Genomic DNA, 16225 nt, shown 5'->3' with positions numbered 1-16225 from the left:
TACAAACTATATATTATACACACACAATACAGCCAACCAAGAGTTAAATAACATAACACTAATGTTAGCACTTCTAACTGAATTAGGCAGCATTAGTTAGTATTGCTGACACTAATTAATCACAGTTATTTTATGATATTACAGCTTGGACATCCCGTCTTCATGAAAAAGAAAAAAAAATTATGCAATCTCCCACAACAGCCCTCTAGATTTAATAAAGTCTCAATTTATCAACTCTTTCGCATCTGCCCATGAATCTTTGACTAGTTTGCATAGGTGCACTATTAATTCTTACATGAAGTGCAGCTAAATTACACATCACAGTAGCCAGAGCCTGTAAAGCTCTTCCACCACCTGGCAAACAGCGACCAGCTTCATTGGATTTAGGAATTACTGTTACGTAAGTCCATGAGCTGATGATAAAGAGTCTCAGAGGGACTGAACGCGGCCAGTTTGCTGCAGCGTTCAAAACAACAAACACATTGGCTCTGTGGCAAAACCTAGTGATCTGCCAACATAGGCAGCATTTTAAGTCATCATAGGTGCACTCCCAACATGAAGGGAGTATCATTATGCTGCCTTCTAAGATACTAAATAATAAAATTGACTATTTAATAAAATGTTTGTGTATGCCATGTTTTTTTAGGACCCTATGCTTAGTAACATGCTAATTGCAAACTCTATTGAAATTATTGTGAGTAAAGTCTCTCATGCACTCTGTGTGAGTAGATTTTGAATGACGTGCCTATGTAAAGCATTCCAAATTGGTCACTAATGAGAAGTTAATTTCAGTTGGAAGGCAACTACTACCTTAGACAGCAAATCAGCTCACTGTTTTGTAACAGAGACGTATTTCTAACTCGGCATCATCTTTTACAGTATGTGCAGTAAATGAGTGAACTGACAACACTGACCTGAAACAGAAGAACCACAAATGTCCTTCATTTTGAAAGAATCTGAGAGAAGGAAAAACTGTCATAATGTTCAGTCTTTCATGACTGTGGCTTTCATAGAGACTGGAGCTGAATGATAATTTCACTAAGAGATGAGAAAAAATCCCTCATGCAATTAGAGAAATTGAAAAATAAATGGCGTACGAGTATACAACAAGACATTTATCTCATATGAATATTAATTTCAAGTTGAAGCCAAACAAAAATATGTAGATTTGTTAAGTCTGTTCTAATAATAAACTGGGTGCAACATATATATATATATATATACACACAGGCAGCCAAACGTTTGGAATAATGTACAGATTTTGCTGCTTTGGAAGAAAATTGGTTATTTAATTCATCAAAGTGGCATTCAACTGATCACAATGTATAGTCAGGACATTACTGATATAAAAAACAGCACCATCACTATTTGAAAAAAGTAATTTTGATCAAATAGACACTCCCCATTTCCAGCAGCCATCACTCCAACACCATATCCTTGAGTAATCATGCTAATTTGCTAATTTAGGACTTGTCATTATATCAAACACAGTTAAAATCTATTTAGTTTGTTAAATAAAGCTTAACATTGTCTTTGTGTTTGTTTTTGAGTTGCCACAGTATGCAATATACTGGCATGTCTTAAGGTCAATATTAGGTCAAAATGTAAAAAAAAAAAAAGTCAGTCAATCATTGTTTTGAGGAATGAAGGCTATACAATGTTTGAAATTGCACAAAAAAAAATGAAGATTTCATACAAAGATGTACAATACAGTCTTCAAAGACAAAGGATAACTGGCTCTAACAAGGACAGAAAGAGATGTGGAAGGTCAGATGTAAAACTAAACAAGAGGATAAGTACATCAGAGTCTCTAGTTTGAGAAATAGACACCTCACATGTCCTCAACTGACAGCTTCATTGAATTCTACATGCTCAACACCAGTTTCATATACAACAGTAAAGAGAAGACTCAAGAGGTCTTATGGGAAGAACAGCAAAGAAAAAGACTTTTGAAACAAAAAAACAAAAAGAAAAGGTTAGAGTGGGCAAAGAAACACAGACATTGGACAACAGATAATTGGAAAAGAGTGTTATGGATCTTAACCCCATTGAGGTTTTGTAGGATCAGCTAGACTGTAAGGTGCGCGAGAAGTGCCTGACAAGACCGCCACATCTATGGCAAGTGCTACAGGAAGTGTGGGGTGAAATGTCACCTGAGTATCTGGACAAACTGACAGCTAGAATGCCAACGATCTGCAAAGCTGTCATTGCTGCACGTATAGGATGTTTTTTGATGAGAACTCTTTGAAGCAGTTTAAGATGTTCTGAAATTTTTTTCAAATTGTAATAGTAATTTTTCACGTTATTAATGTCCTGACTATACATTGTGATCAGTTGAATGCCACTTTGGTGAATAAAAGGACCTACAGTGATGATATATATTCTAAAATCATCTTTTTTCAGATTGTTCAGCAGAAGAAAGAAAGTCATACACATCTGGGTGTAAACGATCAGAAATTTTCATTTTTGGGTGAATTGTCCCTTTAAAGAAATTCAGTGTTTTCAGAAAGGCAGACATATCTGACTTCCCCAGAAAACTACTTCAATATTTAGTCTCGGATCACACAAGAAGCAGAATCAAGGACTCAAACTGCCTTTTGATTCTCACTGAGACCTCTACATTGAAATCCAGGTTCACTTGAAGTATATCCACGATTAAGAGCTCCCCCTAGAGTATCAGATATACTATACACACTCCATGTCCTTCATTATCATTGAAAAGGAAAATTAACTTTCTCAATACAATGGCTTATTGCAAATATTACTTTCTTAACTCTGCTGAAGTCAGGACATTCAGCAGTGATGTGTATATACATAATGGTGGTATTTTTGGTCATTTTAAAAAACACATTTCACAGAGGTTTTTTTTTTTACTAAAAACCTTTACGTCTATGAGGCTCATATCATTATCAGCAAGATAATTGTTAAGAGTTTTTAAGGAAGAAAATAAGTGCATTTCCCTTTTAAACACTCAGTTACTCAGTTCTCATCTCTGCTTTGAGCTACAGAGATGCTCTCGAGGAAATGCCGGTCATTTATTCACTCAGACGAGACAAAACAATCCAGAGCATCAATATTTGATGTAAACTGCTTTTCACATGAGTGTCTTAGTCTTAGTTAAGGTCCATCAGATTACGTAAGGTAAGGACGATTTGTCTGTGAGAAGAATCTTCATGCCATCAAGTTAAGAAAAGAAAACTTTCCATTGAAATAATGTAAAATCTACAGCTCATGGTCAAACACACAGAAGAGGCAATAGCCTACTTTCAAAGTCATCATCTTGTTATTTTTCTTTGATTTAAATCTCTTTGTATTATAACTCCCTTGGTTATTTACTAAAGAATATATTCAAAGCTGCTCAGACAGACAGCACAGCAGGAATATAAACAATATTAATGCAGCAACTAACCTGCATTTGAATAAAGAAATAATAATAATAATAATAATAATTATTATTATTATAACTATATTTTAATAAAAATATCAAATCAAATAAAAACTAAAACAATACATAAATAAATACAACTAAAACTACAATAATAATACTGCCAAATTAACAAAATTGTAATTTTTTTTATTTATTTTTGATATACAAAATATATAATATAATATATTATTATTTATTATTATTATCATCGTCGTCAGATTTGGTACTTTTATTAAATCCAAACCTCTGTGTAAATTATATTTCTGTTCATATTTTTTTCTCTGACATTAAGATGCAACATCACTGACATTTAAAGTTGGAAGATCTGTACGATACAACCCTTATACGATACGCAGTGATTATAAGTTCTAACAATTATGCAAAATCATAAACAAACACACAACTCTCTATATAAATACATCAGAATCATCACTTTATACATCATGCATCAACTCTCATGTAGTCCAGGTGTTCCAAGACACACCAGCACATTTCACAACATGAAGCATCACTTTAGAAACATGCACGAGACAGACAACAGAAATATTATACACCTCACCATTACAATGCAACTCTCTTCATGTCCCGGGTCTCTCGTGCACGAATGTGTGTGTTGAGTTTCTGCAGCCTGTCACTATAACACGCATCTGCGCGCAGGATGAAATACACTTTGTAATCTGACCTTCTCAATTCAGACCGAACCACTCCACTGGGAGAAGAGGCGGAATGGATCATACCAAATCGTCAATATGACACATAAACAGCGGGATGCTTTCCCTTTATCGTCAGCTGAACTGTATATTTATATAATTAAAACTAACCTAAACTAGACATCTACGGACCTTTAAAAATAACAAGAAAGCTGAACAGAATCAACAGAGTGCTACTTCATCCAGCGCTCTTTTAAACCGCTCTAAAATATTCAGTGAGTTGTCCAAATGATTCTGACTGAATCGCGAACTGAATCAGAGCGTTTAATCGTTTGAACAATTAATTTAAAAGAACCGACACAAAAAGGCGGCAATCTGATTTCAAACAACCGATGGAAGTAGGAGGCACACGCCATGATTACTGTATCATTGTAAGAGACATTTTTGGCAATCTACCTAGTCATACGTTTACCTGTAACATTTACTGGTTCAGAGTCACAAACACAGGCTCTGGCGCTCTGAGGATAATCATACTGCTGGGGTTTGGCTTATTTCGACTCGGACATGACTAAATGATTGATTTGGTTAAGTCGTTAACTGACGACAAGCCAGTGAGTGAGGTGTTTACTTTAGGACCGCTGCAGCCGGATCAGTTTATTGGAAACGACTCGTTCAGTGGGTTTTGCGAATCGGCTCAACAGGTTCGATAAATAAGATCGGCTCAAAAGAACGATTCGTTTTCAATTCGGACATCGCTGTTATTTCTTCAAATCGTAACAACTAGGAACGGTGTGTTTTCCCTGAAATGTAGTGTAATGAGGAGTAAGATACGAGATGTGCTTGTTAATGTAGTGGAGTAAAAAGTACAACTTTCCCAAAGCAAAACACTCTCATAAAGTAGATAGGCTACTAGTAGGGCCTAATGGAGTAAAAACATTTTATTAATGTCCACCATGAACACAGTAGACTACTTATGCACTGTGAGTGTGAACAAACTTTATTAACACAGGCTGCTCATAGCCTGTTTTCTGTCTTGCTCAGACCATGGGCCTATAGTTTTTCCAGGTCTCTCCATCCAAGTATTAGCCTATATCTAAAGAATTTCAGTAATTTAATTACTGTGAAATGTACATAAAGTCCAAATGTAAGTATTTAATGTTGCTTGAGCATTAGTTTAACATAAGCAAAATGGTCACACCCCATTTGTTTTTAACATAAACAACATCAAATACTAATTTTGTACTGCAATTAAACACAAATCATCATGATCATGGTATTATCCAATAACAGAAACATCAGTTAAATTAAAATTAAGTTTGCTGGGCTCAAACCTTTCTCTCTTGTTAACAGCTGTGGAAGTCAAGACTCCAGGTTTTCCCAGGAGAAATGAAGACTTGTTACCGTATTGATTGATAGTGAGTGTCCGCTGCGAGAGATGGAAATCGATGGGTGCTGCTTGGAGACCAAGATACCTGTGATGAATGCCTCCAATGTCTTCCCACGACCACCCTGGTGGGCTTTCATAAATAAGTCATTAGAGACAGAGGGAGACTTTCAACCTGCAATGAATTCTGTAAGCAACCTTCATGCATGATATTTATACAGTACATGCTGCTGATGGATGAAGCCGCAGTAGCCTGAATTGTCAACCTAGACTGCATTTTAAAGCATCATATGCCCCCAAAACTAAGGATGTTCCAAACAGTAGGCCTGCAGATAAGACATTCCCAGAATGCATTACGATGAACTCAGTGATAATTTTCATACAAGATGTTGGTGTAAAAATGCCACCTCGCTGGCCCAATGGCAGAATACAGTGAAGTGGTGAAGGTATTTGCATGTTTGTCTTTTTCGTGTGTGTGTGGCTGTAGCATCATAACTCTTTGATTTAGTTAAGACTGCATTAGACTCCAATTATATAGCCATTTACCAGGAAAATAAAACAATGGCACTCCATCTCAAAAAGGTTGCCGATCCCTGGACTATACAATCCAGATAAGTTGCTCCCTGCATACTTTTATCTGTTTAATAGTTTTGTTTAGTCCCACTAGATCTGTATACACGTAATTAAAATAACACTGCTCTCAACCATAGGAGTGACTTATACTATCTGGAAAGGCCGACCAACGCTGTCATGTTCAGATAGTACTTATTTTTTATATTCTTCCTTTTCTCCCCAATTTGGAGAGCCGAATTCCCAATGCGCTCTAGGTCCACGTGGTGGCGTAGTGACTCGCCTCAATCTGGGTGGACGGGTGGAGGACGAATCTCAGTTGCCTCCACATCTGAGACCGTCAATCCATGCATCTTATTATGTGGCTTGTTGAGCGTGTTGCCACGGAGATATAACGCGTGTGGAAGCTTCATGCTATTCTCTTTGGCATCCATGCACAACTCACCACATGCCCCACCGAGCGCGAACCACATTATAGCGACCACGAGGAGGTTACCCCATGTGACTCTCCCTCCCTAGCATCCGGGCCAATTGCTTAGGAGACCAGGCTGGAGTCACTCAGCATGCCTTGGATTCGAACTTGTGACTCCAGGTGTGGTAGTCAGCGTCTTTACTCGCTGAGCTACCCAGGCCCCCCCAGATAGTACTTTTAATTAGTCTCCATAATTTCCCATGTACTCTTGGCCGGAATAATGTTAACAGTAATCAGAGATAATGACTACCACTATTTAGGCGTGTAGCCCAACATTTTGTTGTTCTGAATAATGATTATATTTAGTCCCTACACTAGGTACACTTAGTTAATGCTGAATAGTTAGCAAGAAAACTAAGGTCTCAGAAGATATGACCGATGATCTATCAACATAATCTATTAAAGGCAAGAATTTCAGAATAATTCAGAGTAGAATCAAGTTAACAATTTTTTTGTCAGGTAAATATGTATCAAGCCAATTACATGATATATTATTTCAGAAATAATCAATACAAAACATCTAATGCTCAAAGATGAATCTTAAGAGTAACAGATGCATACCTGACTTCAACAAAGTACATAGTGTAAGCACCACAGGGATTTCTGGCTGCAGAAAATTCCACTGAACAATGTGCTAGATTTCCTTAAATACCCAGACCACAACCAAATGGAATGACAATAAGACTGTGGAGATGAATAGGTTTGGAAGTCCTGTGGGTCTCACCATATCTGTATATAGAAGGTAGGCATGCCCCCAGAATTGGTCCGAATTCCTCTAAATTCTCAAAACTGTGTAATCATTTTTTTTTTTCAGTTAAGGCAATTTTCAGTTATAGGAAACATGAATAGCCAGACATAAAATTAGGAAATTATTGTTCAGTTGGGTGTGAGATGGTATCTTTGCAACAAAGTTTCAAAGCTGATTTTCTCAGAGATCTGCTTTGCCTCCCTGGATAGTTTTGTCCTTTGAATGCAAACAACTTGGCAACCCACTTTACAGTCATGTTTTCATCCGATAAATTAATCGAAATATCTCTTAAACAATTTGTGAATAAAGCAACATTTCTCATGTGTTCAGAGGAATAAAGTTGTTTCTTCCGGTGAAATTGGCACAAAATAGAAGTTGACTGGGAAAGCCTTTGTGGCTCCTTTGCTCAATGTAATAAATTTCTTGCGGTTAAGAGCACACGGACAAAATGCTTTTACGAACCGCATGTTTGCTTGAGATGGGTGACAGATGCCTTAAAACGTCAGGCAGTCCTGGGAGGTAATTTTAGCCAATTATTTTGATTACAAGCTTTGATTCTGTCATTTCAGAATGACTAGAGCAACATTTGAGATGCTATGCAATGATATTGGTTATGAATCAATTATTCAGTCACGAGAGTTATTGAGGCAAATTAATGTGAAATTTGCGAATGTGAATTTTTTTGTGCGTAGCTGGAATTTATTTGGTAAATATGTTTCCATCATAGTTTTTGCACATATCTTATCGGATAAAAAATGTATCCATGTTAAAAGAGTGTATAAAATGTTTATGTGCATTTTGGAAAATTTATTTACATCTTGGTTTTTCTATTCAGCATTATTTATAACAAATTCCAAAATTCACATAAAATACAGCTAGTGTCAATATCAATTTTCACAACTCAAAATACAAATAGCGCTCCACGTATGAAGTGCACAGGAGACTCGATTCACATTTTATTTATTTAATAATATTTTTATTGCGTGGAAAGTAGGCACAAACATACAGCGTAACATCATGGTTACTGTCGTAACCTCCGTTCCCTGATGGAGGGAACGAGACATTGTGTCGATGTAGTGACACTAGGCGACCCCTAGTGTCACTACATCGACACAACGTCAAGTGAGTGACAGAAGAGGAACAACTGACAGTCATCAACCTGTTCCGCGAAGTATCAACCTTCCACATTTTTTATTTATATTTTTTACAACAACATACAAAACAAAACACAGAGGGATAAGAAACACATAAATTGAAAAAAAAAGAACATTAAAAAGGGGATAAATATTATCTAAATTCAATCATCAAAGCAAATTCATTTTCTCTTATCCAGCATCATGTCCACAAGCCACTGTGAAGTATCAGGGTGTTTGGAAGATTTCCAGAGAAACAAAATTCGCCTTCTAGCCAATAAAGATGTAAAGGCGAGCACATCTAATTGAGTCCAAGCCTTAGGGACTCCAAAAATGCCAGTGGTAGGGCACCTATTAACTTTAACTTTAAATATTTTAGTATAATTTATAAGATAGTTTCAAAATAATTGTTCCAAAAATTGCATAGCTTCAGACAAAAAAAATAAAAATCATATGATTTACGTTACATTACTATCACGTCGATCATCGACATTAGGGGAAATCGCCGAAAGTCCAGCTTTGGAATAATGAACCCTTTGCAATATTTTAAACTGTATGAGCCCCAGCCGTGCACATATAGAGCTAGTATGAGTTCTGTTAAATGGTAAATGTTCTGCACTTATATAGCACTTTTTTAACATTAGCGGTTTTCAAAGCGCTTTACATTGTGTCTCATTCACCCATTCACATACCAAAGCTGCCATGCAAGGCGCTAGCCTGCCATTGGGAGCAACTTGGTGTTCATTGTCTTGCCCAAGGACACTTCGGCATGTGGAGTCATGTGGGCCATTCGTCAACTGCTCCTTGGTGTCGGCTGGAGGCGAACTCCTGTCCTTCTTCCTCATTGCAGGCTTTACGCATGGCCCCCTTTTCCATTAACCCTGTGCACTTCTCTAATAACTCAGTAGTCCTCTCTACTCTTAAGATATGGTTCCAGTTTAGGCGGCCAGAACTCACATTCCCATGCATTTTTAATTTGAACTATGGAGCAGTCCTCTAATTCCATTAACTGATTGTAAACCTTGGAAATAATCACCTTATGAGAGAAGTTAAGCTCAAGGAACTCTTCCCAAACGAACTTGGGCGGCAGCCATGGAAAATTAGGAGGTAGAGAACACGAACAATGCTTAGCCTGAAGATATCGAAAGGGGTGGGACTTTGGCAGCTCAAAGTCAAAGGACATTGATACAGAGCAGCGATTTGGTTAAGAGACTTGGCATAGGGGGATGCATTGAAATTAGAAGAGAAACTTCGGAAGAACATTCATTTTCACAATGTTAATTCTTCCAATTAGGGATAAAGGAAGACTGCGCCACCTTTGCACATCGGATTTAACTTGAGCCAGCAGCGAGGTATAGCTTGCAGAAAAGAGAGATGAAAAAGATCTGGTGACATTAATCACAAGATATTTAAACCTGGACCTATTAAGCTTAATTGGAACATCAGTTTTTTTTAAGACGCAAGGCCTGCTGATTAACGGGGTAACACTCACTCTTTTGCAAATTAATTTTGTAACCAGAGAATGAACCAAATTCACTCAACAAAAGTATAATTGATGGGATGCCCATTGTAGGGTTACAAACATACAATCAGCGTAAGGAGACATTTTAACTTCAATATAAGAGTGAGTGATTCCCTCAAATACAGAGGAGGACCACAGAGCAATTGACAATGTCTCAAAAGCCAAAGCAAACAGCACAGGGGAAAGCGGACATCCCTGCTGTGTTCCATGCCCTAATTTGAAATATTTTGATTGGGAGTTATTGGTGTATACTGATGCCAGAGGTTGAGCATACAGGAGCTGCACCCACGAAATAAAGGCCTCCCTAAACCCAAATGTTCTAAGCACTGCAAAAGATATGGCCACTCAACACGATCAAATGCTTTTTCAGCATCTAAAGCAATTACCACCTCAGGAACAGTTGAGGTATGTTTAAAGTAAATTATATCAAAGGGTACAGATGTTGAAAAACAATTGTCTCCCTATAATGAAACCCGTTTGCTCCTCTGATATTATACCCAGGAGTACCTTTTCAAGACGAGTAGCCAATGCCTTTGCCAAAATCTTAGCGTCCACATTCTGTAATGAAATAGGTCTATACGAGATACACAAAGTGGGATCTTTGTCCTTCTTTAAAAGTAATAAAATTGAAGCTTGAGAAAGTGTCTCTGAGATCCCCCCTTTAAACGGATAAAAGTAAAGGGGTTAATTTATCCTGAAATGTATAAATAAAACTTGGTGGAAAACCTATCAGGGCCAGGTGCTTTATTACGCTGCATAGTTCTAATTGCCCGTACAATCTCCTCAATACTCAGGGGAGCATCAAGATCACTAGAGACCCCTGGATCAATTAAAGGAGCATCTAACACTTGAAGAAAAAAAGCCATCACGTAAGGAAACTCAGATGAATATAACGAAGAGTAGAAGGCATTAAAAATAGCGTTAACGCCTTCTAGATCAGATATTAATGCACCATGCTGGTCTTTGATCTGTGGGATCATGTGTACAGCCGCCCTCCTTCTCAGTAGGTGCGCTAAAAGATGGCTAGCTGTATCACCATACTCGTAGTATGAGCTGTACGAATGCATTTATGATCGCTCCGCATTCCCGGTTGTAATAAGATCCAGCTCAACATGCAAATACACATGTTGGTCCAGCATGGAGATATCACAACTGAGCTTATGCAGCTTAGCAGTACTAAGCTTATTTAACTGGGCAGAATATGAAATAATTTGTCCCCGAAAAAAAACGCCTTCAGTGTTTCCCACAAGAAAGAGCAGGAAGTCTCACTGTTCTGGTTAGTCGCAATAAATGTATCAATTGACACAGAGATAAACTCAATAAAATTATTATCCGATAATAACAGAGAGTTAAATCTATAATGCGGTGAATGGCGGGGTCGAGCAGACAGCTGGATGTCCACACTAAGGGGGGTATAATCAGAGATAGCAATAGTATGATAATTAACTGATGAAACATTACGAATAAAACTATTATCTATAAAAAAAAATAGTCAATACAGGAATATGACTGATGTACTGAGGAAAAGAAAGAAAAAGCCCTGGCCTGAGCGTAATAAAACCTCCAATGATCTACATACCCATTGCAAGCCATAAACTCTGATACTGCCCTGGATATAGAAGATGGACTTAGAACACGAGGGTTTGACCAGTCCAAACCAGGATCGATTACACAATTAATATCAGAAGCAAATATCAACTTATGAGTATTCAAGGAGGGGAGGGTTTTGAATAGCCTATTTATGAAATTGGAATCATCAAAATTAGGTGCGTAGACATGCACTAACAGCACGGGGTACAGCATTAACATGCCTACTATAATCAAATGTCTACCGTTCTTATCCGCAATGACCTTGGTGAGGGAAAATGTAACTCTTTTATTAATTAACACAGCCACCCGTCTGGACTTAAAGTTATAGTGAAAAGCCTTACCTACCCACGAATCCCTGAGCTTCAAATTATCTTAATTTCTTAAGTGGGTTTCTTGTAGAAAGACAATAGCACTGTGAAGAAATTTCAGGTGGGAGAAAATCTTCGACCTCTTAACCGGATTGCCCATACCCTTAAAATTCCAACCCAAAAAGCGAATGGAGGATCCCATGGTACTATTACTAGAGCTACTAAGTGGACCAGTCATTTATTATACTATGAGATGATAGTAAATTCTGATTCCCCCATAGAGAATGTAGAAAAAAAACACACATTACATAACACACTCAAACATCGCCCATCAAAGCACACAAACATGTCCCACTACCATGCACATTTAAGGTCCGCATCCTTGAACACTGTGAACTGCTGTGCAGACTCGGAGCCAACTCGAATAAGCCAACGCAAATAAGCAATACTCATGATAATGGAACTACCACCTATCAGTGGAGCTCCTGCAGATAGTAACAATTTATATACATAGTACGTATCCTCGAATATACTCTCTGATCCACCCAGTCACATTGTATCCCACAGTCATTACAGATCCTTATCTAATCTACTCACCAGTTAAAATAGATTATGACCAGTGTTTCCAGTCTACGGTGATCCATATTCCAAAATCAACAGCAAAAGAAAAATAAAACAAGAAAGAAAAATGCCCAACATATTATCCCAGCTCACCATCTGAGAGCTTGTGAGATGCATAAGCCACTGACATGTTCATGTTCATGAATTCAGTCCTTCAACACACAATAATAGAGACTTAACATATGCTTGTGCCTCATCCGGCCGACTGAACTGCTCCTCAACACTGTTGTACGTGTCACGCGAACAAGCTGGGTGCCGAAATCTAAACTGGACACCCATCCCTCGCAGCTGCTGGTGCACTTCCAAAAATGCCGCTCGGGCACAAGCCACCTTAGAGCTAAGGTCCGGGAAAAAAGAAAGATGTATTCGCATCCCCAAACCTGAATTGCCTCGACTCCCTTGCATAAAGCAGAATGTCCACACAATCCGAATGGTAGTAGAGCTTAGCAATAATGATGTGTGGACTATTGTGGGGTTTGGATTTAGGCTGCAGCATACGGTGTGATCTATCAACCAGAATATCTTTGTCAAGGTGCAGGGTATCCATGAGTAACTTAGAAACCGCAGAAGGAGAGGCAAGTCTGTTCTTAGGAACCCCCACGATTCAAATATTATTACGGTGGGACCTCGCTTCCAGATCTTCACATTTGTCTTCTAGATGCTTCACCTTGCATAAAGAGAATCCACTCTTTCTTGTATGGCTACAACATCATCAGTACAGGCCAATAATGACTGTTCAATGTCCTTAATCATACTTTTCATGGCCAAAATGTCTGTGCCATGTTCAATGACTGCACTGAAGTCATTGTATTGGTGAATTCGACTTTCACCTCTTAATGGTAGATATATTGTCCCCCAGCATATCTTGCAGCTCAGAACTAAATATCTCTGCGATACCCTTAAGTATTGATGATAAAAGTTCAGCTTTAGATGCTGGGTGGTTGGCCAGTGGCTCCGCCTGAACGTCGGGGTCACTCAAAGTCTGCAAAACCACAGGCGTAGCACATGGAGTAGGCCGCTGATGTGACGATGGCACGTTTGCACCTTTACCAGATTTATTCTTCATTCTTTTGCATGCAAGGCACGTTCAATATAATAAAAAAACTGTTAAGTAACACGTATAGACTGGGTTGATAACGTAAATAAATGAAAACATTTATGAAATCGACAAACTCTGCAGGAGCAACCAGAAACGCAACCTACTCCATAACTCACCAAAATGGAAGTCCACATTTTATTTTAAGAGTTTAACATGATAGTCTACAGTAATAAGGATAAATATACACTCACATAGCACTTTATGAGGAACACTTTTGTCCTAATAAAGTACCCTACATGGTCTTCTGTTGTTTAAGCCCATCTGCCTCATGGTTTGGCATGTTGTGCATTCTGAGATGCTATTCACCACAGTTGTACAGAGTGGTTATCTGAGTTACTGTAACCTTTCTGTCAGCTCGAACCAGTCTGGCCATACTCCGTTCACCTCTCTCATCAACAATGCACTTCGTTTACAGGACTGCTGTTCACTGGATGTTTTTGACATCAATCCTAGTAAGCTCTTGAGACTGTTGTGCATGGAAATCCTGGTAAATCAGCAGTTACAGAAATCCTCAAACCAGCCCGTCTGGCACCAACAATCATGCCATGGTTGAAAGCACTGAGATAAAATTTTTTCCCCATTCTGATAGTTGAGCTCTTGCCTCGTATCTGAATGATTTTATGCATTGTACTGCTGCCGCTTTTTTAGTCATCTTAGATTAATCGTTTTTCTGAGCTTGTCACAATGCATTATGTGATTGTTTTACCTGTAACATGCAATATTACCCTCAAACTTGGCCAAAGAAGATATCAGCATAATTATACCTTTTAGAACCAGCTTCAAGATGGGAGCAGGCCTAAGATGCCCTAAAATGCTCCCTAGTAAGAGAGCTCACTAGGATTTAGAACATAGCTCTAATCATGCCCTTTCATCTACATGTACTGATTAGTCAGAGGTCATCATTTTCTGTATGAAAGCTTGATGGCAGAACAGCAGGGTTGAGATGTCGCATGAACTGATGACCTTCACCAGAAATCGTACTAGATGTTACAGTGCCCACTTTCACATGCCTTTCACATATTACTGTCAACATTTTAGGAAAGAAGCACATAAAAGGGGTTATTTGCATGTGAAAAGGTGACATAATCATAAATGTCAGAATGATTATGAACATGATAATAGCTTACTAATAGAGAATGTACCTTCCCTTGTGTTTACTAACAGCAATAACAAAACACAAGGGAGAATTATTCATTTTTCAGACTGCTAACTGTGTTCTCTGGTGCAAAATACAGATGCAACACTTTACATCCTGTTAAATTTTGATTACATATTCACACCTAAATATTTGTTATTTCTCTCATCAGTATAAAGGTGAAACTGATTATTTTGTAATAAGTTAAGTATTTCTATTTTGTGCATGACTTGAAAAGATTTTCATTGCAAAAACTTTTTCTTCTTCACGAACCACACTTTTTAAATGTGCCATGCATATTTAAACTAAGGATCAGAGGTCAGTACAAGTTAAACTCAATGAACAGCAATTGTGACAATGTTAAGTAACACAAAAATTATTTCGACTTGTCCCTCTTCGTTTATTTGAAACATTTAAAAATAATAAGAGAAATGGCTGTTACAGTAAGTCACTTAAAATGGAAATGAGTGGGCCTGTCCATACTGTAAATGAGAGTATACCCATCATAAATCATACACATTACACGTTAAATTATTTTAGCGTGATTAAATTGCTTACTAACCTTATCAGTGTGGAGTTATATCAATATCACAACTTCGTTGCCATGATGACAGAACACTGGTAAACCATGTAAGCGATTTTATCGCACTAACATCTTGTTAACATGCAATAATTGACAGTTCTAGTAAAGTAGGCTATATTGTGGTACTCTGCTGTATCCTCCACAATAACAACACAGATGGGGGGGGGTACTTGATTTGCGTGGATCATTTAGTAAACTGGGTATTACAATGATGACTACAGTGCATGCAAGTAAACAATGCTATAATTGGCTGCAATTCATTCTTTGTGAATCCACCCTGTGTTTCTTTTCCTTGGTGGAAAACAAAGCAATTACCCTACCAGTTTTAAAATAGAATCAATAAATCAATGTAAAACTGTAAAAGGACTACAATGACCATTTTAAACAGATTACACAGGAAAACATCAATTTCAATGACAATAACTCAAGAAGATCTTTCACTGATGAATTCTGCACCTTTGGAAAACTATGCTGCATTTATGTAATTCAGTGAAAAGCACTGAATGAGTCAAACAAAATCTGATACTCAATTTAAATGGGAAATGATTGAGGGCTTTGAACTTTTTCTTTAAGTTTGAGGAACTGAACAGTACTTTGAGACTGCTTAGCCCATCTTACACCCAAGCCAGTGCAAAGACATGTTGAAGATAGAATTAATATTGCTGGTAAATCAGGTGGGGGGACCTGCTGTTTGCTTTAAGCACCCAGCAGAGGCCAGCGATGCACATTGTAGATAAGACACTCGCACCACGATATGGTTTCCTGTGAACCCGGCATATCAGATGAACAGATACCAAAAATGGGAAATGGGTTTTCATGAGCGCTTATGTTATCTCAATTACAGCTACATCTACATCTCACACAGCCACTGGAAAACTTGTGCTGAAATGCAGAGCTCTGATTATGATTATGCTGTACTGAGAATTCAATATCTTCCTCTTTGGTCTTTCTTCAGGCCAGTAAATGAATGTGAAGAAGTTTGC

At 37.9% G+C, this 16225-nt stretch overlaps 1 protein-coding gene and 1 pseudogene across 1 annotated transcript in view; one reads left to right on the top strand and one right to left on the bottom strand.

Moving 5' to 3' along the window:
* The window catches only part of LOC127656498 (oxidation resistance protein 1-like), a 204610-nt pseudogene extending 200542 nt beyond the window's left edge, over positions 1–4068 (bottom strand).
* Positions 1–16225, top strand: part of upk1a (uroplakin 1a) — a 702734-nt gene that overhangs the window by 74169 nt on the left and 612340 nt on the right. The gene's annotated exons all lie outside the window — the stretch shown is intronic.

The sequence above is a fragment of the Xyrauchen texanus genome, chromosome 15 (assembly GCF_025860055.1).
Source record: "Xyrauchen texanus isolate HMW12.3.18 chromosome 15, RBS_HiC_50CHRs, whole genome shotgun sequence".
Lineage (NCBI taxonomy): Eukaryota > Metazoa > Chordata > Actinopteri > Cypriniformes > Catostomidae > Xyrauchen > Xyrauchen texanus.
This window is presented reverse-complemented; position numbering and strand designations above follow the sequence as displayed.